The sequence below is a fragment of the Pseudophryne corroboree genome, chromosome 5, assembly GCF_028390025.1.
Source record: "Pseudophryne corroboree isolate aPseCor3 chromosome 5, aPseCor3.hap2, whole genome shotgun sequence".
In the NCBI taxonomy this organism is placed as follows: Eukaryota; Metazoa; Chordata; class Amphibia; order Anura; family Myobatrachidae; genus Pseudophryne; species Pseudophryne corroboree.
Genome location: NC_086448.1, coordinates 195,781,302 through 195,802,036, shown reverse-complemented (window position 1 = coordinate 195,802,036; position 20,735 = coordinate 195,781,302). Strand labels below are relative to the sequence as shown.

At 50.1% G+C, this 20,735-nt stretch overlaps 1 protein-coding gene across 1 annotated transcript in view; it reads right to left on the bottom strand.

Moving 5' to 3' along the window:
- Positions 1–20,735, bottom strand: part of SKAP2 (src kinase associated phosphoprotein 2) — a 678,462-nt gene that overhangs the window by 597,865 nt on the left and 59,862 nt on the right. The window lies entirely within an intron of this gene.

The window sequence follows — 20,735 nt, the reverse complement described above, 5'->3', positions numbered from 1 at the left end:
GAAAAAATCCCTATAAGCGGCACCAAGCTGAAGTGCCGCTTTGACAGGGGCGTGCTTTCAGCTCATTTCGAAAGCATGCCCCTGTCTCTGAGCAAGCTATGATTAAGCAGTGGTCGATTTGGGGAGGGGGCACCACAGAACGTGCCCGCGTGTCATCTAGTTTTTTATATTAAATTTACATTATACCATTTGCGGCCATCCCCGTCCGCCTGTCCCCCAGCCCGTCTCCCTGCACTGTGGTAGCCCCGGTAGAGGGGGGCAGGGGCGTATCTACCTGGTGGTGCTACCCGTGGATCTACGGCGGGGACTCGCAGGAGCGGATTGGGACGCAAGAACTTCGGGTCGGTCCCCGTTTGGCCGGTCCCGACTCCCCCTCCGCTGCCTTCACTAAGGGCTGTAACACACTGGCCGGTTTCTCCCGGATGGCAAAAAGCCGGACAAACTTTGTCCGGCTTTTTGCCATCCGGGAGAAAATAAGAATTTACTTACCGATAATTCTATTTCTAGTAGTCCGTAGTGGATGCTGGGGACTCCGTCAGGACCATGGGGATTAGCGGCTCCGCAGGAGACAGGGCACAAAAGTAAAAGCTTTAGGATCAGGTGGTGTGCACTGGCTCCTCCCCCTATGACCCTCCTCCAAGCCTCAGTTAGGATACTGTGCCCGGACGAGCGTACACAATAAGGAAGGATTTTGAATCCCGGGTAAGACTCATACCAGCCACACCAATCACACTGTACAACCTGTGATCTGAACCCGGTTAACAGCATGATAACAGCGGAGCCTCTGAAAAGATGGCTCACAACAATAATAACCCGATTTTTGTAACAATAACTATGTACAAGTATTGCAGACAATCCGCACTTGGGATGGGCGCCCAGCATCCACTACGGACTACGAGAAATAGAATTATCGGTAAGTAAATTCTTATTTTCTCTGACGTCCTAAGTGGATGCTGGGGACTCCGTCAGGACCATGGGGATTATACCAAAGCTCCCAAACGGGCGGGAGAGTGCGGATGACTCTGCAGCACCGAGTGAGAGAACTCCAGGTCCTCCTCAGCCAGGGTGTGCCCCTGACCAAGTAGCAGCTCGGCAAAGTTGTAAAGCCGAGATCCCTCGGGCAGCCGCCCAAGATGAGCCCACCTTCCTTGTGGAATGGGCATTTACATATTTTGGCTGTGGCAGGCGTGCCACAGAATGTGCAAGCTGAATTGTACTACACATCCAACTAGCAATCGTCTGCTTAGAAGCAAAAGCACCCAGTTTTTTGGGTGCATACAGGATAACAGCAAGTCAGTTTTCCTGACTCCAGCCGTCCTGGAAACCTATATTTTCAGGGCCCTGACAACATCTAGCAACTTGGAGTCCTCCAAGTCCCTAGTAGCCGCAGGTACCACAATAAGCTGGTTCAGGTGAAACGCTGACACCACCTTAGGGAGAAACTGGGGACGAGTCCGCAGCTCTGCCCTGTCCGAATGGACAATCAGATATGGGCTTTTGTGAGATAAAGCCGCCAATTCTGACACTCGCCTGGCCGAGGCCAGGGCCAACATCATGGTCACTTTCCATGTGAGATATTTCAAATCCACAGATTTGAGCGGTTTAAACCAATGTGATTTGAGGAATCCCAGAACTACGTTGAGATCCCACAGTGCCACTGGAGGCACAAAAGGGGGTTGTATATGCAGTACTCCCTTGACAAACTTCTGGACTTCAGGAACTGAAGCCAATTCTTTCTGGAAGAAAATCGACAGGGCCGAAATTTGAACCTTAATGGACCCCAATTTGAGGCCCATAGACACTCCTGTTTGCAGGAAATGCAGGAATCGACCGAGTTGAAATTTCTTCGTGGGGCCTTCCTGGCCTCACACCACGCAACATATTTTCGCCACATGTGGTGATAATGTTGTGCGGTCACCTCCTTCCTGGCTTTGACCAGGGTAGGAATGACCTCTTCCGGAATGCCTTTTTCCCTTAGGATCCGGCGTTCAACCGCCATGCCGTCAAACGCAGCCGCGGTAAGTCTTGGAACAGACATGGTACTTGCTGAACCAAGTCCCTTCTTAGCGGCAGAGACCATGAGTCCTCTGTGAGCATCTCTTGAAGTTCCGGGTACCAAGTCCTTCTTGGCCAATCCGGAGCCACGAGTATAGTTCTTACTCCTCTACGTCTTATAATTCTCAGTACCTTAGGTATGAGAAGCAGAGGAGGGAACACATACACCGACTGGTACACCCACGGTGTTACCAGAACGTCCACAGCTATTGCCTGAGGGTCTCTTTACCTGGCGCAATACCTGTCCAGTTTTTTGTTCAGGCGGGACGCCATCATGTCCACCTTTGGTCTTTCCCAACGGTTCACAATCATGTGGAATACTTCCCGATGAAGTCCCCACTCTCCCGGGTGGAGGTCGTGCTGAGGAAGTCTGCTTCCCAGTTATCCACTCCCGGAATGAACACTGCTGACAGTGCTATCACATGATTTTCCGCCCAGCGAAGAATCCTTGCAGTTTCTGCCATTGCCCTCCTGCTTCTTGTGCCGCCCTGTCTGTTTACGTGGGCGACTGCCGTGATGTTGTCCCACTGGATCAATACCGGCTGACCTTGAAGCAGAGGTCTTGCTAAGCTTAGAGCATTGTAAATTGCTCTTAGCTCCAGTATATTTATGTGGAGAGAAGTCTCCAGACTTGATCACACTCCCTGGAAATGTTTTCCTTGTGTGACTGCTCCCCAGCCTTTCAGGCTGGCATCCGTGGTCACCAGGACCCAGTCCTGAATGCCGAATCTGTGGCCCTTTAGTAGATGAGCACTCTGCAGCCACCACAGAAGAGACACCCTTGTCCTTGGAGACAGGGTTATCCGCTGATGCATCTGAAGATGCGATCCGGACCATTTTTCCAGCAGATCCCACTGAAAAGTTCTTGCGTGAAATCTGCCGAATGGAATCGCTTCGTAAGAAGCCACCATTTTTCCCAGGACCCTTGTGCAATGATGCACTGACACTTTTCCTGGTTTTAGGAGGTTCCTGACTAGCTCGGATAACTCCCTGGCTTTCTCCTCCGGGAGAAACACCTTTTTCTGGACTGTGTCCAGAATCATCCCTAGGAACAGCAGACGTGTCGTCAGAGACAGCTGCGATTTTGGAATATTTAGAATCCACCCGTGCTGTCGTAGAACTACTTGAGATAGTGCTACTCCGACCTCCAACTGTTCTCTGGACCTTGCCCTTATCAGGAGATCGTCCAAGTAAGGGATAATTAAGACGCCTTTTCTTTGAAGAAGAATCATCATTTCGGCCATTACCTTGGTAAAGACCCGGGGTGCCGTGGACAATCCACCATATAGTCCCCTTCTTCCTGGTTCGCTATCACTGCTCTGAGTGACTCCATCTTGATTTGAACCTTTGTATGTAAGTGTTCAAATATTTCAGATTTAGAATAGGTCTCACCGAGCCGTCTGGCTTCAGTACCACAAAATAGTGTGGAATAATACCCCTTTCCTTGTTGTAGGAGGGGTACTTTGATTATCACCTGCTGGGAATACAGTTTGTGAATTGTTTCCAATACTGCCTCCCTGTCGGAGGGAGACGTTGGTAAAGCAGACTTCAGGAACCTGCGAGGGGGAGACGTCTCGAATTTCCAATCTGTACCCCTGGGATACTACTTGTAGGATCCAGGGGTCCACTTGCGAGTGAGCCCACTGCGCGCTGAAACTCTTGAGACGACCCCCCACCGCACCTGAGTCCGCTTGTACGGCCCCAGCGTCATGCTGAGGACTTGGCAAAAGCGGTGGAGGGCTTCTGTTCCTGGGAATGGGCTGCCTGCTGCAGTCTTCTTCCCTTTCCTCTATCCCTGGGCAGATATGACTGGCCTTTTGCCTGCTTGCCCTTTTGGGAACGAAAGGACTGAGGCTGAAAAGACGGTATCTTTTTCTGCTGAGATGTGACTTGGGGTAAAAAAGGTGGATTTTCCAGCTGTTGCCGTGGCCACCAGGTCCGATGGGCCGACCCCAAATAACTCCTCCCCTTTATACGGCAATACTTCCATGTGCCGTTTGGAATCTGCATCACCTGACCACTGTCGTGTCCATAAACATCTTCTGGCAGATATGGACATCGCACTTACTCTTGATGCCAGAGTGCAAATATCCCTCTGTGCATCTCGCATATATAGAAATGCATCCTTTAAATGCTCTATAGTCAATAAAATACTGTCCCTGTCAAGGGTATCAATATTTTCAGTCAGGGAATCCGACCAAGCCACCCCAGCGCTGCACATCCAGGCTGAGGCGATCGCTGGTCGCAGTATAACACCAGTATGTGTGTATATACTTTTTAGGATATTTTCCAGCCTCCTATCAGCTGGCTCCTTGAGGGCGGCCGTATCTGGAGACGGTAACGCCACTTGTTTTGATAAGCGTGTGAGCGCCTTATCCACCCTAAGGGGTGTTTCCCAACGCGCCCTAACTTCTGGCGGGAAAGGGTATAACGCCAATAATTTTCTATCGGGGGAAACCCACGCATCATCATACACTTCATTTAATTTATCTGATTCAGGAAAAACTACAGGTAGTTTTTTCACACCCCACATAATACCCTCTTTTGTGGTACTTGTAGTATCAGAAACATGTAACACCTCCTTCATTGCCCTTAACATGTAACGTGTGGCCCAAATGGAAAATACGTTTGTTTCTTCACCGTCGACACTGGAGTCAGTGTCCGTGTCTGTGTCTGTGTCGACCGACTGAGGTAAATGGGCGTTTTAAAGCCCCTGACGGTGTTTGAGACGCCTGGACAGGTACTAATTGGTTTGCCGGCCGTCTCATGTCGTCAACCGACCTTGCAGCGTGTTGACATTATGCTCCGCCTCCTCACCAACATCGTCCTCATACATGTCGACACACAGGTACCGACACACAGCACACACACAGGGAATGCTCTGATAGAGGACAGGACCCCACTAGCCCTTTGGGGAGACAGAGGGAGAGTTTGCCAGCACACACCAAAACGCTATAATTATACAGGGACAACCTTTTTATAAGTGTTTTTCCCTTATAGCATCTTAATATATATAATCATATCGCCAAATAAGTGCCCCCCCTCTCTGTTTTAACCCTGTTTCTGTAGTGCAGTGCAGGGGAGAGCCTGGGAGCCTTCCCACCAGCATTTCTGTGAGGGAAAATGGCGCTGTGTGCTGAGGAGAATAGGCCCCGCCCCCTTTTCGGCGGGCTTCTCCCGTTTTTCTGAGACCTGGCAGGGGTTAAATACATCCATATAGCCCCAGGGGCTATATGTGATGTATCTTTTAGCCAGTATAGGTATTTCATTGCTGCCCAGGGCGCCCCCCCAGCGCCCTGCACCCTCAGTGACCGCTGGTGTGAAGTGTGCTGACAACAATGGCGCACAGCTGCAGTGCTGTGCGCTACCTCATGAAGACTGAAAAGTCTTCTGCCGCCGGTTTCTGGACCTCTTCACTCTTCGGCATCTGCAAGGGGGTCGGCGGCGCGGCTCTGGGACCGGACTCCATGGCTGGGCCTGTGTTCGATCCCTCTGGAGCTAATGGTGTCCAGTAGCCTAAGAAGCCAATCCATCCTGCACGCAGGTGAGTTCACTTCTTCTCCCCTAAGTCCCTCATAGAAGTGAGCCTGTTGCCAGCAGGACTCACTGAAAATAAAAAACCTAACAAAACTTTTACTCTAAGCAGCTCTTTAGGAGAGCCACCTAGATTGCACCCTTCTCGGCCGGGCACAAAAATCTAACTGAGGCTTGGAGGAGGGTCATAGGGGGAGGAGCCAGTGCACACCACCTGATCCTAAAGCTTTTACTTTTGTGCCCTGTCTCCTGCGGAGCCGCTAATCCCCATGGTCCTGACGGAGTCCCCAGCATCCACTTAGGACGTCAGAGAAACCGGCAGAGTCTCGCACACAGGACGGCTTTGAGCCGTGTGTGATGCTGTGCGCATGCGCAGCATCAGACACGGCTTCAGAAAAAAACGTTGTGTGTGAAAGCTCCCCTTCACACACACGGTTTACTGGCTGCAAAGACGGCCCGGCGGCCGCCCGGCCGCCGGACCTTCCAGTGGTGAGACCCGGCTGCAACCCGGCAGCCGGGCCGGGGCCGTGCAGTGTGAAGGGACCCTAGCCCTCACACTGTTAACTACAATGCCGGCACGGGAAAAAGCCGTCCGGCTTTTTCCCGGCCGGCAAAAGCCGGGTAGTGTGTTTTAGCCCTAACTCCTTTGTCTGGCTGGCTGCCGCGATCGGGGCTCAGCTCCGATCGGGCAGCGTTGGGAAATAGCTTCTGCGCATGCGCAGAAGATAAATGGGCTCAGCTGCGCTGCTTTCCCTCCCTCGCTCCTCACGAGACAGGGGTCCCCACCGCTGTCGGCTGCCGCTACCGCTCTGTGGGCCAGATGTACTAAGCCTGAAAAGTGATAAATATCACAGTGATAAAGTACCAGCCAATCGGCTCCTAACTGTCATTTTTCAAACACAGCCTGTAACATGGCAATTAGGAGCCGATTGGCTGGTGCTTTATCTCAGTGTTTTTTATCACTTTTCAGGCTTAGTACATTTCCCCCTGTGTCCTGGGCTGCGTCGCACATTACACAAGTCTAACCAGCGATGCAGCCCAGGCTCAGAGTCTGGCTGCGCTGGCTGTAAGAAAGTAGAGGCAGCAGCCTTTGGGAGAGTAGTGCAGCCAGCTGATCACACCCACCACGCTGAACACGCTCATGGCCTCAGCTGTTCCTGGCTCCTGTCATATTCTTCTCTCTGCCGGCTCTACCTCCTGCACTCTTGTTGGCCCTTGAGAAATAAATTACAGAAGGAACCTGCCATCCTGGAAGAACTGCCCCCAGCCACAGCCAACCAAAGGTAAATGAAAGTAGTGTGTGACAGTGGCAGCATATAAAATGTGTAAGTGGCAGAGCCAGATTAAGACCCCACAGGAAATATACCTCCTTGGGCCCCATATTAATGTACATTATAAATACTTAATACAGTATATATCCCTCACACAGCTCTGTCCTGTCACACAGATCCCCCACCACCACCACACACATACACACACCTCAGCCTCTTCTCGCTAACTCAGATCCCCCAAACAGCTCTCCCCCTCACTCAGATCCCCCCTCACAGGGCGCTCCCCTTCAAGTTCTCACACAGACATCCCCTTACGCACACTGCTCAGACTCTTCACACTTGCTCAGATCCCCCCAATACACCTCACTCCCTCTTACACAGCTCTCCCCCTGACAGAGCTCTCCCCTTCTCTCACCCCCCCATGCACACTGCTCAACCTCACCCCCAAACATAGATCCCGCCATCCCCCTAAACAGCTCTCCTCCCCTCACATAGCTCACCCCTTCTCACAGACCAAATGCACAACTCATCCTTTCTACCCTCACTCAGATCTCCCTTCTCACACAGCACCCCCCCCCACACACACACACACAGCTCCCCCTTACACAGCCCCCCCACACTCATCTCCAATTCACTCAGATCTCCCCCACATAGTTCTCCCCTACTCGCACCGTATTTTTTTTTCTTTCACTTTTTGTTTGAGAGGGTGGTCACACCTCCCCCTATTTGGCCACGCCCTACCTGTACTGCAACCCATATCCACTCTCCGCTGCTCTGACCCCACCCCCTATTTAGAGCTGCTTCCAGAAATTTCCCGGGCTGGTTTTCCTTCCCAATCCGCCCCTGGCGGGGAGCTAAGCTGACACTGCAAGATCTGCGCCGGCCCAGGTAGTGACCACACTCTCACTCCCACATGATGGTTGTGTGTGTATCTATCTATCTATCTGCTTCGGCCTATGGTGCGAGTGCGGGACTCTGGAGGACTATCTCTCTCTCTCTCTCTCTCTCTCTCTCTCTCTCTCTCTCTTTCTCTCTCTCTATGTATATAGATACAGATGTAGCCACGCTAATGGCTATATCTGCAGTGGATGGGCACACACACATACTGTATATTACAAACATCTGTTATCTGGCACTCACTGCTTTATTATGTACTGTATATATGCATTTTGATTGTTTATCATTCTCTTTTTTCCCATCTGCCTGATTTTCCCCGTTTTCCTCTGGTCTCCGCCTGTTGTTCCCCCTATGTTCATCCTATCCCCCTGTGGTCTCCTCATGTTTTTCCCCGTTCCAGACGGATATTATATATATTTTTTTATGGGACACTTATACCCTTTTCAGACAGAATTCCCAGCAATTATTCGGCATTTTAGTGCCGGGTTGTTTTGCCGGGCTCTGTCTGACCTCCCACCCCCCCCTTTCACACAGAAGAACAAATGACCGGGTCAAGAATTTCTACACGGTAATTGCAGACCAAAACGGGTATTTCGTCTGTGTGAAATGGTCAACCTGGGTCGAAATTCCAGTGTCTCCGACCCTGGTGACTTCCTGGGTCGAAGTCCCGGTAATTTCATCCTGGGTTGGGGTCGTCGGCAGGACTTGGCGGACATTATGGCTGCAGTGCCTCACCAGCCACTGACCTCACCGCACAATTGAGGTTCTTAGCATAATATTTGGCCAAAAAATCTGGGTGTGCCCACCTTCCACAGCCAGGTGACCTCATCAGGTGAGTCCCTAACATTCCTAAGGTTCAAGAGCACGGGACTGCCCAGGCCAGCACAACCCTACCACCCCAAGCAGGGCCGGCTCCAGGCCTACTAGCTCCCTGTGTGAGAATTTTTGGGGTGCTTCCCCAATATGTGTCTGTGCATGCAGAGGTGGATCCAGAACAGTATGACATGGCAGGGGAAGAGAAAGGGGGTGTTATTTGTGTGCGACTTTGGCGTACAAGCTCCTGGGAAAAATGGGTGTGGCCTCACAAGGAGCGTGGCCTCAAAGGGAATGCTGTATCCATATGACGGGGAGAAGGTGATGCCCTGGAGAGGCAGAGGGTGACAGGAGACAGAGGGTGATGGTAATAAAGCACATATCCCTGTAACCAGTAACCCGTAATAACATTCAGCATAAGTAATGGCAAGTCACCCATATTTATCAGGTTCTTCTCACAGATATATGACATAAAGAATAATAGAGGCAATATACAATAGAGGCAATATACAGTACAACTGCAGATGATTCTTCATGAGATTGTATAGTGTGAGTTGCAAAGACACAAGGCATTGCCGATTTGTCACTTGTGCTGCTCTACATTGTTCAGTGGAGTGAGAGAGTGATCACAGACTTGCCCAGTGTGAAGGAGAAAAGACTGTGGGCCTAATTCAGACCTGATCGCTGTTATCCGAAATCGCAAGGCGGATGATTATTGAAAGACTGCACATGCGTATGGATCGTATTGTGCAGGTGCGAGGCCAAACTGCATAAAAATCCTGCGTCTTTTTTGATCGATAGGCGAACGCAGATAGGTTGACAGGAAGCAGGCGTTTGGGGGTGGTAACTGGTCATTTTCTGGGAGTGTCAGGAGAAACGCAGACGTTCACAAGCGTTTTGAGGGAGGGTGTGTGACATCAGCTCCGGCCCGATCAGCCTGTTTCTTTCGCACTGTAGGAGTAAGTCCTGGGCAACGCACAGACTGTGCAGACTGGGAAAAAATAAGAATTTACTTACCGATAATTCTATTTCTCGGAGTCCGTAGTGGATGCTGGGGTTCCTGAAAGGACCATGGGGAATAGTGGCTCCGCAGGAGACAGGGCACAAAAAGTAAAGCTTTAGGATCAGGTGGTGTGCACTGGCTCCTCCCCCTATGACCCTCCTCCAAGCCTCAGTTAGGATACTGTGCCCGGACGAGCGTACACAATAAGGAAGGATTTATGAATCCCGGGTAAGACTCATACCAGCCACACCAATCACACTGTACAACCTGTGATCTGAACCCAGTTAACAGTATGATAACAGCGGAGCCTCTGAAAGATGGCTCACAACAATAATAACCCGATTTTTGTAACTATGTACAAGTATTGCAGATAATCCGCACTTGGGATGGGCGCCCAGCATCCACTACGGACTCCGAGAAATAGAATTATCGGTAAGTAAATTCTTATTTTCTCTATCGTCCTAGTGGATGCTGGGGTTCCTGAAAGGACCATGGGGATTATACCAAAGCTCCCAAACGGGCGGGAGAGTGCGGATGACTCTGCAGCACCGAATGAGAGAACTCCAGGTCCTCCTTAGCCAAGTTATCAAATTTGTAGGATTTTACAAACGTGTTTGCCCCTGACTAAATAGCCGCTCGGCAAAGTTGTAAAGCCGAGACCCCTCGGGCAGCCGCCCAAGATGAGCCCACCTTCCTTGTGGAATGGGCATTTACATATTTTGGCTGTGGCAGGCCTGCCACAGAATGTGCAAGCTGAATTGTATTACACATCCAACTAGCAAAAGTCTGCTTAGAAGCAAGAGCACCCAGTTTGTTGGGTGCATACAGGATAACAGCAAGTCAGTTTTCCTGACTCCAGCCGTCCTGGAACCTATATTTTCAGGGCCCTGACCACATCTAGCAACTTGGAGTCCTCCAAGTCCCTAGTAGGCGCAAGACACCACAATAAGCTGGTTCAGGTGAAACACTGACACCACCTTAGGGAGAGAACTGGGGACGAGTCCGCAGCTCTGCCCTGTCCGAATGGACAAACAGATATGGGCTTTTTTGAGAAAAAAACCACCAATTTGACACTCGCCTGGTCCAGGCCAGGTCCAAGAGCATGTTCACTTTTCATGTGAGATGCTTCAAATCCACAGATTTGACTGGTTTTAAACCAATGTGTTTTGAGGAATCCCAGAACTACGTTGAGATCCCACAGTGCCACTGGAGGCACAAAAGGGGGTTGTATATGCAATACTCCCTTGACAAACTTCTGGACTTCAGGAACTGAAGCCAATTCTTTCTGGAAGAAAAATCGACAGGGCCGAAATTTGAACCTTAATGGACCCCAATTTGAGGCCCATAGACACTCCTGTTTGCAGGAAATGCAGGAATCGACCGAGTTGAAATTTCTTCGTGGGGCCTTCCTGGCCTCACACCACGCAACATATTTTCGCCACATGTGGTGATAATGTTGTGCGGTCACCTCCTTTCTGGCTTTGACCAGGGTAGGAATGACCTCTTCCTGAATGCCTTTTCCCTTAGGATCCGGCGTTCCACCGCCATGCCGTCAAACGCAGCTGCGGTAAGTCTTGGAACAGACATGGTACTTGCTGAAACAAGTCCCTTCTTAGCGGCAGAGGCCATAAGTCCTCTGTGAGCATCTCTTGAAGTTCCGGGTACCAAGTCCTTCTTGGCCAATCCGGAGCCATGAGTATAGTTCTTACTCCTCTACGTCTTATAATTCTCAGTACCTTAGGTATGAAAAGCAGAGGATGGAACACATACACCGACTGGTACACCCACGGTGTTACCAGAACGTCCACAGCTATTGCCTGAGGGTCTCTTAACCTGGCGCAATACCTGTCCCGTTTTTTGTTCAGACGGGACGCCATCATGTCCACCTTTGGTAATTCCCAACGGTTTACAATCATGTGGAAAACTTCCCCATGAAGTTCCCACTCTGCCGGGTGGAGGTCGTGCCTACTGAGGAAGTCTGCTTCCCAGTTTCCATTCCCGGAATGAAACACTGCTGACAGTGCTATCACATGATTTTCCGCCCAGCGAAAAGTCCTTGCAGTTTTTGCCACTGCCCTCCTGCTTCTTGTGCCGCCCTGTCTATTTACGTGGGCGACTGCCGTGATGTTTTATCCCACTGGATCAATACCGGCTGACCCTGAAGCAGAGGTCTTGCTAAGCTTAGAGCATTATAAATTTACCCTTAGCTATATTTATGTGGAGAAAAGTCTCCAGACTTGATCACACTCCCTGGAAATTTTTTCCTTGTGTGACTGCTTCCCAGCCTCTCGGGCTGGCCTCCGTGGTCACCAACATCCAAAACTGAATGCCGAATCTGCGGCCCTCTAGAAGATGAGCACTCTGTAACCACCACAGGAGAGACACCCTTGTCCTTGGATATAGGGTTATCCGCTGATGCATCTGAAGATGCGATCTGGACCATTTGTCCAGCAGATCCCACTGAAAAGTTCTTGCATGAAATCTGCCGACTGGAATTGCTTCGAAGGAAGTCACCATTTTTTTACCATGGCCCTTGTGCAATGATGCACTGATTTTAGGAGGTTCCTGACTAGCTCGGATAACTCCCTGGCTTTCTCTTCCGGGAGAAAACCTTTTTCTGGACTGTGTCCAGAATCATCCCTAAGCACAGGAGACTTGTTGTCGGGATCAGCTGCGATTTTGGAATATTTAGAATCCACCCCTGCTGTTGTAACAGTATCCGAGATAGTGCTACTCCGACCTCCAACTGTTCCCTGGACTTTGCCCTTATCAGGAGATCGTCCAAGTAAGGGATAATTAAGACGCCTTTTCTTCGAAGAAGAACCATCATTTCGGCCATTACCTTGGTAAAGACCCGGGGTGCCGTGGACAATCCAAACGGCAGCGTCTGAAACTGATAGTGACAGTTCTGTACCACGAACCTGAGGTACCCTTAGTGATAAGGGCAAATTTGGGACATGGAGGTAAGCATCCCTGATGTCTCGGGACACCATATAGTCCCCTTCTTCCCGGTTCGTTATCACTGCTCTGAGTGACTCCATCTTGATTTGAACCTTTGTAAGTGTTCAAATTTTTTTAGATTTAGAATAGGTCTCACCTAGCCTTCTGGCTTCAGTACCACAATATAGTGTGGAATAATACCCCTTTCTCTATCGTCCTAGTGGATGCTGGGGTTCCTGAAAGGACCATGGGGATTATACCAAAGCTCCCAAACGGGCGGGAGAGTGCGGATGACTCTGCAGCACCGAATGAGAGAACTCCAGGTCCTCCTTAGCCAGAGTATCAAATTTGTAAAATTTTACAAACGTGTTCTCCCCTGACCACGTAGCTGCTCGGCAAAGTTGTAATGCCGAGACCCCTCGGGCAGCCGCCCAAGATGAGCCCACCTTCCTTGTGGAGTGGGCCTTTACAGATTTAGGCTGTGGCAGGCCTGCCACAGAATGTGCAAGTTGGATTGTGCTACAGATCCAACGAGCAATCGTCTGCTTAGACGCAGGAGCACCCATCTTGTTGGGTGCATACAATATAAACAACGAGTCAGATTTTCTGACTCCAGCTGTCCTTGCAATATATATTTTTAATGCTCTGACAACGTCCAGTAACTTGGAGTCCTCCAAGTCACTTGTAGCCGCAGGCACTACAATAGGCTGGTTCAGATGAAATGCTGACACCACCTTAGGGAGAAAATGCGGACGAGTCCGCAGTTCTGCCCTGTCCGAATGGAAAATCAGATATGGGCTTTTGTAAGATAAAGCTGCCAGTTCTGACACTCTCCTGGCCGAAGCCAGGGCTAGTAACATGGTCACTTTCCATGTGAGATATTTTAAATCCACCTTTTTTAGTGGTTCAAACCAATGAGATTTTAGAAATTCCAAAACCACATTGAGATCCCACGGTGCCACTGGAGGCACCACAGGAGGCTGTATATGCAGCACTCCCTTAACAAAAGTCTGGACTTCAGGAACTGAAGCCAATTCTTTTTGAAAGAAAATCGACAGGGCCGAAATTTGAACCTTAATAGATCCCAATTTGAGACCCATAGACAATCCTGATTGCAGGAAATGTAGGAATCGACCCAGTTGAAATTCCTCCGTTGGAGCACTCCGATCCTCGCACCACGCAACATATCTTCGCCAAATGCGGTGATAGTGTTGCACGGTTACTTCCTTCCTTGCTTTAATCAAAGTAGGAATGACTTCTTCCGGCATGCCTTTTTCCTTTAGGATCCGGCGTTCAACCGCCATGCCGTCAAACGCAGCCGCGGTAAGTCTTGAAACAGACAGGGACCCTGCTGAAGCAAGTCCCTCCTTAGAGGTAGAGGCCACGGATCTTCCGTGATCATCTCTTGAAGTTCCGGGTACCAAGTCCTTCTTGGCCAATCCGGAACCACTAGTATCGTTCTTACGCCTCTTTGCCGTATAATTCTCAATACTTTTGGTATGAGAGGCAGAGGAGGAAACACATACACCGACTGGTACACCCAAGGCGTTACCAGAGCGTCCACAGCTATTGCCTGCGGATCTCTTGACCTGGCGCAATACCTGTCCAGTTTTTTGTTGAGGCGAGACGCCATCATGTCCACCATTGGTCTTTCCCAACGGGTTACCAGCATGTGGAAGACTTCCGGATGAAGTCCCCACTCTCCCGGGTGAAGGTCGTGTCTGCTGAGGAAGTCTGCTTCCCAGTTGTCCACTCCCGGGATGAACACTGCTGACAGTGCTATCACATGATTCTCTGCCCAGCGAAGAATCCTTGCAGCTTCTGCCATTGCACTCCTGCTTCTTGTGCCGCCCTGTCTGTTTACATGGGCGACTGCCGTGATGTTGTCCGACTGGATCAACACCGGTTTTCCTTGAAGCAGAGGTTCTGCCTGGCTTAGAGCATTGTAGATTGCTCTTAGTTCCAGAATGTTTATGTGAAGAGACGTTTCCAGGCTCGTCCACACTCCCTGGAAGTTTCTTCCTTGTGTGACTGCTCCCCAGCCTCTCAGGCTGGCGTCCGTGGTCACCAGGATCCAATCCTGTATGCCGAATCTGCGGCCCTCCAATAGATGAGCACTCTGCAACCACCACAGAAGAGATACCCTTGTCCTTGGAGACAGGGTTATCCGCTGGTGCATCTGAAGATGCGACCCTGACCATTTGTCCAACAGATCCCTCTGGAAAATTCGTGCATGGAATCTGCCGAATGGAATTGCTTCGTAAGAAGCCACCATTTTTCCCAGGACTCTTGTGCATTGATGTACAGACACCTTTCCTGGTTTTAGGAGGTTCCTGACAAGCTCGGATAACTCCTTGGCTTTTTCCTCCGGGAGAAAAACCTTTTTCTGAACCGTGTCCAGAATCATCCCTAGGAACAGCAGACGAGTTGTCGGCATTAACTGGGATTTTGGAATATTCAGAATCCAGCCGTGCTGTTTTAGCACTTCTTGAGACAGTGCTAATCCCCTCTCTAGCTGTTCTCTGGACCTTGCCCTTATTAGGAGATCGTCCAAGTATGGGATAATTAATACGCCTTTTCTTCGAAGAAGAATCATCATCTCGGCCATTACCTTTGTAAAGACCCGAGGTGCCGTGGACAATCCGAACGGCAGCGTCTGAAACTGATAGTGACAGTTTTGTACAACGAACCTGAGGTACCCCTGGTGTGAGGGGTAAATTGGAACGTGGAGGTACGCATCCTTGATGTCCAAGGACACCATAAAGTCCCCTTCTTCCAGGTTCGCTATCACTGCTCTGAGTGACTCCATTTTGAACTTGAACTTCTTTATGTACAGGTTCAAGGACTTCAGATTTAGAATAGGTCTTACCGAGCCGTCCGGCTTCGGTACCACAAATAGAGTGGAATAATACCCCTTTCCCTGTTGTAGAAGAGGTACCTTGACTATCACCTGCTGAGAGTACAGCTTGTGAATGGCTTCCAAAACCGTCTCCCTTTCGGAGGGGGACGTTGGTAAAGCAGACTTCAGGAAACGGCGAGGCGGATCTGTCTCTAGTTCCAACCTGTACCCCTGAGATATTATCTGCAGGATCCAGGGATCTACCTGCGAGTGAGCCCACTGCGCGCTAAGGGCAATGAAGGAGGTGTTACATATTTCTGATACTACAAGTACCACAAAAGAGGGTATTATGTGGGATGTGAAAAAACTACCGTAGTTTTTCCTGAATCAGATAAATTAAATGAAGTGTGTGATGATGCGTGGGTTCCCCCCGATAGAAAATATGGGCGGTATACCCTTTCCCGCCAGAAGTTAGGGCGCGTTGGGAAACACCCCTTAGGGTGGATAAGGCGCTCACACGCTTATCAGAACAAGTGGCGGTACCGTCTATAGATAGGGCCGTCCTCAAGGAGCCAGCTGACAGGAGGCTGGAAAATATCATAAAAAGTATATACACACATACTGGTGTTATACTGCGACCAGCGATCGCCTCAGCCTGGATGTGCAGAGCTGGGGTGGCTTGGTCGGATTCCCTGACTAAAAATATTGATACCCTTGACAGGGACAGTATTTTATTGACTATAGAGCATTTAAAGGATGCATTTCTATATATGCGAGATGCACAGAGGGATATTTGCACTCTGGCATCAAGAGTAAGTGCGATGTCCATATCAGCCAGAAGATGTTTATGGACACGACAGTGGTCAGGTGATGCAGATTCCAAACGGCACAAAGGTGTATTGCCGTATAAAGGAAGAGGAGTTATTTGGGGTCGGTCCATCGGACCTGGTGGCCACGGCAACTGCTGGAAAATCCACCGTTTTTACCCTAAGTCACATCTCTGCAGAAAAAGACACCGTCTTTTCAGCTTCAGTCCTTTCGTCCCTATAAGAGTCATATCTGCCCAGGGATAGAGGAAAGGGAAGAAGACTGCAGCAGGCAGCCCATTCCCAGGAACAGAAGCGTTCCACCACTTCTGACAAGCTCTCAGCATGACACTGAGACCGTACAGGACCCCTGGATCCTACAAGTAGTATCCCAGGGGTACAGATTGGAATGTCGAGACGTTTCCCCTGCGCAGGCTCCTGAAGTCTGCTTTACCAAGGTCTCCCTCCGACAAGGAGGCAGTATGGGAAACAATTCACGAGCTGTATTCCCAGCAGGTGATAATTAAATTACCCCTCCTACAACAAGAAAAATAAGAATTTACTTACCGATAATTCTATTTCTCGGAGTCCGTAGTGGATGCTGGGGTTCCTGAAAGGACCATGGGGAATAGCGGCTCCGCAGGAGACAGGGCACAAAAAGTAAAGCTTTCCGATCAGGTGGTGTGCACTGGCTCCTCCCCCTATGACCCTCCTCCAAGCCTCAGTTAGATTTTTGTGCCCGGCCGAGAAGGGTGCAATCTAGGTGGCTCTCCTAAAGAGCTGCTTAGAGAAAGTTTAGCTTAGGTTTTTTATTTTACAGTGAGTCCTGCTGGCAACAGGATCACTGCAACGAGGGACTTAGGGGAGAAGAAGTGAACTCACCTGCGTGCAGGATGGATTGGCTTCTTGGCTACTGGACATCAGCTCCAGAGGGACGATCACAGGTACAGCCTGGATGGTCACCGGAGCCTCGCCGCCGGCCCCCTTGCAGATGCTGAAACATGAAGAGGTCCAGAATCGGCGGCAGAAGACTCCTCAGTCTTCTAAAGGTAGCGCACAGCACTGCAGCTGTGCGCCATTTTCCTCTCAGCACACTTCACACGGCAGTCACTGAGGGTGCAGGGCGCTGGGAGGGGAGCGCCCTGGGAGGCAAATGAAAACCTATTTGGCTAAAAAATACCTCACATATAGCCTCCGGGGGCTATATGGAGATATTTAACCCCTGCCAGAATACACTAAAGAGCGGGAGACGAGCCCGCCGAAAAAGGGGCGGGGCCTATCTCCTCAGCACACAGCGCCATTTTCCTTACACAGCTCCGCTGGTCAGGACGGCTCCCAGGTCTCTCCCCTGCACTGCACTACAGAAACAGGGTAAAACAAGAGAGGGGGGGCAAAATAGTGGCAAAAATTATATTATAAAAGCAGCTATACAGGGAGCACTTATTATAAGGCTATCCCTGTCATATATAGCGCTTTTGGTGTGTGCTGGCAAACTCTCCCTCTGTCTCCCCAAAGGGCTAGTGGGGTCCTGTCTTCGTTAAGAGCATTCCCTGTGTGTCTGCTGTGTGTCGGTACGTGTGTGTCGACATGTATGAGGAAGATATTGGTGTGGAGGCGGAGCAATTGCCAAATATGGGGATGTCACCTCCTAGGGGGTCGACACCAGAATGGATGCCTTTATTTATGGAATTACGGGATAGTGTCAACACGCTAAAGCAGTCGTTTGACGACATGAGACGGCCGGACAATCAGTTAGTGCCTGTCCAGGCGCCTCAAACACCGTCAGGGGCTGTAAAACGCCCTTTGCCTCAGTCGGTCGACACAGACCCAGACACAGGCACTGATTCCAGTGGCGACGGTGACGAATCAACCGTATTTTCCAGTAGGGCCACACGTTATATGATTTTGGCAATGAAGGAGGCGTTACATTTAGCTGATACTACAGGTACCACTAAACAGGGTATTATGTGGGGTGTGAAAAAACTACCTATAGTTTTTCCTGAATCAGAAGAACTAAATGATGTATGTGATGAAGCGTGGGTTGCCCCCGATAAAAAGATGCTAATTTCAAAGAAGTTATTAGCTTTATACCCTTTCCCGTCAGAGGTTAGGGCGCGCTGGGAAACACCTCCTAGGGTGGACAAGGCGCTCACACGCTTATCTAAACAAGTGGCGTTACCCTCTCCTGAGACGGCCGCACTTAAAGATCCAGCAGATAGGAGGATGGAAAATATCCAAAAAAGTATATACACACATACAGGTGTTATACTACGACCAGCTATAGCGACAGCCTGGATGTGCAGTGCTGGAGTAGCTTGGTCAGAGTCCCTGATTGAAAATATTGATACCCTGGATAGGGACAATGTTTTACTGTCTTTAGAGCAAATAAAGGATGCATTTCTTTATATGCGTGATGCACAGAGGGATATCTGCACACTGGCATCACGGGTAAGTGCTATGTCCATTTCGGCCAGAAGAAGTTTATGGACGCGACAGTGGTCAGGCGATGCGGACTCAAAACGGCATATGGAAGTTTTGCCGTATAAAGGGGAGGAGTTATTTGGAGTCGGTCTATCAGATTTGGTGGCCACGGCTACAGCCGGGAAATCCACCTTTTTACCTCAAGCTACTCCCCAACAGAAAAAGACACCGACTTTTCAACCGCAGCCCTTTCGTTCCTTTAAAAACAAGAGAGCAAAGGGATATTCATATCTGCCACGAGGCAGAGGAAGGGGGAAGAGACACCAACAGGCAGCTCCTTCCCAGGAACAGAAGCCCTCCCCCGCTTCTACAAAAGCCTCAGCATGACGCTGGGGCTTCTCAAGCGGACTCGGGGGCGGTGGGCGGTCGTCTCAAGAATTTCAGCGCGCAGTGGGCTCACTCGCAGGTAGATCCCTGGATCCTGCAGATAATATCTCAGGGGTACAGGTTGGAACTAGAGACAGATCCGCCTCGCCGTTTCCTGAAGTCTGCTTTACCAACGTCCCCCTCCGAAAGGGAGACGGTTTTGGAAGCCATTCACAAGCTGTACTCTCAGCAGGTGATAGTCAAGGTACCTCTTCTACAACAGGGAAAGGGGTATTATTCCACTCTATTTGTGGTACCGAAGCCGGACGGCTCGGTAAGACCTATTCTAAATCTGAAGTCCTTGAACCTGTACATAAAGAAGTTCAAGTTCAAAATGGAGTCACTCAGAGCAGTGATAGCGAACCTGGAAGAAGGGGACTTTATGGTGTCCTTGGACATCAAGGATGCGTACCTCCACGTTCCAATTTACCCCTCACACCAGGGGTACCTCAGGTTCGTTGTACAAAACTGTCACTATCAGTTTCAGACGCTGCCGTTCGGATTGTCCACGGCACCTCGGGTCTTTACAAAGGTAATGGCCGAGATGATGATTCTTCTTCGAAGAAAAGGCGTATTAATTATCCCATACTTGGACGATCTCCTAATAAGGGCAAGGTCCAGAGAACAGCTAGAGAGGGGATTAGCACTGTCTCAAGAAGTGCTAAAACAGCACGGCTGGATTCTGAATATTCCAAAATCCCAGTTAATGCCGACAACTCGTCTGCTGTTCCTAGGGATGATTCTGGACACGGTTCAGAAAAAGGTTTTTCTCCCGGAGGAAAAAGCCAAGGAGTTATCCGAGCTTGTCAGGAACCTCCTAAAACCAGGAAAGGTGTCTGTACATCAATGCACAAGAGTCCTGGGAAAAATGGTGGCTTCTTACGAAGCAATTCCATTCGGCAGATTCCATGCACGAATTTTCCAGAGGGATCTGTTGGACAAATGGTCAGGGTCGCATCTTCAGATGCACCAGCGGATAACCCTGTCTCCAAGGACAAGGGTATCTCTTCTGTGGTGGTTGCAGAGTGCTCATCTATTGGAGGGCCGCAGATTCGGCATACAGGATTGGATCCTGGTGACCACGGACGCCAGCCTGAGAGGCTGGGGAGCAGTCACACAAGGAAGAAACTTCCAGGGAGTGTGGACGAGCCTGGAAACGTCTCTTCACATAAACATTCTGGAACTAAGAGCAATCTACAATGCTCTAAGCCAGGCAGAACCTCTGCTTCAAGGAAAACCGGTGTTGATCCAGTCGGACAACATCACGGCAGTCGCCCATGTAAACAGACAGGGCGGCACAAGAAGCAGGAGTGCAATGGCAGAAGCTGCAAGGATTCTTCGCTGGGCAGAGAATCATGTGATAGCACTGTCAGCAGTGTTCATCCCGGGAGTGGACAACTGGGAAGCAGACTTCCTCAGCAGACACGACCTTCACCCGGGAGAGTGGGGACTTCATCCGGAAGTCTTCCACATGCTGGTAACCCGTTGGGAAAGACCAATGGTGGACATGATGGCGTCTCGCCTCAACAAAAAACTGGACAGGTATTGCGCCAGGTCAAGAGATCCGCAGGCAATAGCTGTGGACGCTCTGGTAACGCCTTGGGTGTACCAGTCGGTGTATGTGTTTCCTCCTCTGCCTCTCATACCAAAAGTATTGAGAATTATACGGCAAAGAGGCGTAAGAACGATACTAGTGGTTCCGGATTGGCCAAGAAGGACTTGGTACCCGG